General features: G+C 46.2%; 1 pseudogene; it reads right to left on the bottom strand.

Moving 5' to 3' along the window:
• Positions 1–1,631: 1,631 nt before the first annotated feature.
• Positions 1,632–2,487, bottom strand: LOC110130204 (ubiquitin-conjugating enzyme E2 D2-like; annotated as a pseudogene).
• Positions 2,488–2,968: the final 481 nt, after the last annotated feature.

The following is a 2,968-nucleotide window of genomic DNA, read 5'->3' as shown; positions in this document are numbered from 1 at the left end:
TGCTGGCTGTCCAGCACAAGGTTACCTAAAAGGATAAATGCAATGTAGAGAAATAATAAATACAACTCCAATTATTAAATGTGTATTCAATGTTAGTGGTTAAGTGTTTTTCAAATATAATCTTACTCTTAAAACTAGGAAGTGTAATAGACCATATTCTGATTTAGTACTTGAAGAAACTAAGATTCATAGGGGTTGCGTGCCTGTTCAGTCATGTCTGACTCTTTGCAACCCTATGGGCTGCAGCCCACTAGGCTCTTTAGTCCATGGGATTTCTCAGACAAGAATACTGGAGTGAGTTGCCATGTCCTCCTCCAGGGGATCTTCCTGACTCAGGGATCTAACCTGTGTCTCCTGCATTGGAAGGCAAATTCTTTACCACTGAGACACTGGAAGCCCTCATGTGGGTAAGGTAACATGTTTAGAGTCACAGTCAGTTATTGGTGGATCCTGGATTAGAACACAGGCTTTTGCTCCAAGCTTTCATGCTTTTTCCACACTGTCTCTGAAATATGTCCCTATGTCACTAAATCCTCAGTTTCTTTCATGATGCAGTAGCAACTGGCCATACATGTCTATTCCAATGTTATTAATTTAATACTTTAATTTAAAATTAATTAAAACTGAATACAAATCTAGTTGTCTGATCACACTAAGTAAGTTTCTGATCTACCTAGTAGGTTTTGGGAAAGCATTTTTAAAAGCAAGCTGAAGGATAGGAGTTGCAGGATATGTGATCAGCTTGTGCACAGTTAGCTGGTTGATGGTGAGGTAAGAGGGTAGTGCACAGGGGTTATCATCAACGCTCAGGCTCCAATAGGTCAGAGTCTACATGTTCATGGTCATCAAGTAGTTAACTTCTTCCATTTGGCGGGGTTTTTATCATCTGTGAAACAACTCAGATACTGTTATCTATGTATTTCAGGGAGGAGCTAAAGATTCTGTAACTGCCATATGGCTGATTTACCATTTAAATTGTTACCAGTTCTCCTGGTCTAACTGCTACTTTTGTAATTATATGGTCACATTCTTTCAATCATTAATTCTTGCTTCAGGCTTTTGTGACTCAGGAGAGGCCTGAGAGACTGGCTTTTCTACAAATAAGATGCAGGCAGAGGGAATGGGGGTAGGGGTCTGTCCTGGGAAGGCCTCATAGGGTCCTGCTCCATTACAAGGATATAGGCTAATATTAATCATGGTCAAAACCAAAATACCTAAAGTTTCTTCAGAATAAAATGGATACCTAACTAGCTTTGTAATCTTCACTGTTTTTCCTCAACATTGTCAGTTCTAAAAGACTCCACATTAAAAATTATCTCTCAGGTTGGTGAAAACTGCTCTCCTTATCCTAAAGCCACCGACTCCTTATTCTTGCTTTCCCAATGCTAAACAAAGCAAACTTTTAGTTAAAACTGGATTAAACCTGTTTGTATACTCAAACCCTCAACTTTATCCCCACCCGCTAATCCCTCCTCCCACCTGCCAGCATCCTCAGACTCCCTTCACCCCCTCCACACCCTGATATAGAAGCTGTACCAAATGTGCCCAGAAGAATGAGGAGACCTCCTTTCATACAAAACAGACAAAAGATAACCAATTGAACTGCCAACTTTATTAGGGTGATGGAATTATTATTTATTTTTAAAGTATTTCTGAGTCTATTCCAGAGCAATTCAATCAAACTTCCCCTTATCTTTTCTGTAGAGCTAAGCTATCTCAGGCACCAAAGGATCACCTGAATTGGGATAGCACAACATGGAACAAATGGATAACAGTACTTTCGAGATGGTCAGTGCTGGCGACCACTCAGATCTAAGAATGTCCAGACAGATGTTTGTTTCTGTTAATGTTTGGATGGTAAATTCAGGTGGAGAACGTGATTTTTGGTGGTTTGAAAGGATAGTTGGAAGGGAACTGGATCCTTAAGAAGAAGACTCCTCTCTGATACGGGCTGTCCTTGGGCCCCACTATCTTCATTTGCCAGTGGAGCATGTCATCGTCCACTGGCCCTGCCGAACATTGAGCGGGGAGGGGACAGGGTGTCTGCAGCACAGGTCTAGAAGCTCCTTGCAGATGTGCTTTAGGGCCATTGTCTGCTACACGTGACCAGTCTTTGGCTCTAGGCCTGGCGACAGGAAGAAGGCCACAGGATGCTCACGGGGTGGAAGGAGCGGTGACAGACCACGCAGGCAGATGGGTGGGCTGAAGGCTGGCTTGAGGGAGGGTTGAGGCGGGCTTCAAGGGAGGCGGATGGGTGGTGGAGAAGGTAACTGAGGAGGGAGGGAGAAGAGCCCTTGACCAGACCTGATGAGCTACTGGACGCTAGTAGTTCGTGGCCACCGCCTCCTCCCACTGTCCAGAGTTGGAGACTACCGCCTGGAGGCCGTGCAGCTGGGAGGACGCACCACCCCGAGACACCGCCTCCCAGTGACACAGCCGCACTCGCCCCGAGCTGCCAGCCTCAGCTGCTCACCCCTGCCAACTACACTGGGGCCCCGGGGAAGGGCGAGGACCAGCTCCGTGAGGTCACAAGTGCCACACTGATGACGCAACTCAGTGTCTCCAAAGGCGGGTCTCACCTAGGTGGCAGGCAGTGGGGTTTACGATAGAGGGGGAGGGGCGGAGTAGGTGAAGAGAGGAGGGGATGGGGTTGGGAATGGAAGGGGGAGAAGACAGAGAGGGGAGGTTCAGGGTCGAGGATTGGGGGGCGAGTGGGGGTTGGACGGGCCGGGATCTGCCTGGCGCTCTAAGCCCTGGTGCTCTGGGCTGGCAGGCTGGGCCACACAAACTGTCCACCAATGAGAGTTACCTCGTTAGATAAGGGCAGTTCAATGTATTCCCCTCTTCACCCTCAATAACACAGGTTCGCCATTGGTTTTATTTTTATTTTTTCGCCATTGGTTTTATACAAATTTATTCTCTCATATATATGTATACATACATATAATTGTGTGTGAATTGCATACAC

This window comes from Odocoileus virginianus, chromosome X (assembly GCF_023699985.2).
Source record: "Odocoileus virginianus isolate 20LAN1187 ecotype Illinois chromosome X, Ovbor_1.2, whole genome shotgun sequence".
NCBI classification, from domain to species: domain Eukaryota; kingdom Metazoa; phylum Chordata; class Mammalia; order Artiodactyla; family Cervidae; genus Odocoileus; species Odocoileus virginianus.
Note: the sequence above shows the minus strand (reverse complement) of the source record. Positions and strands in the feature narration are given on the sequence as shown.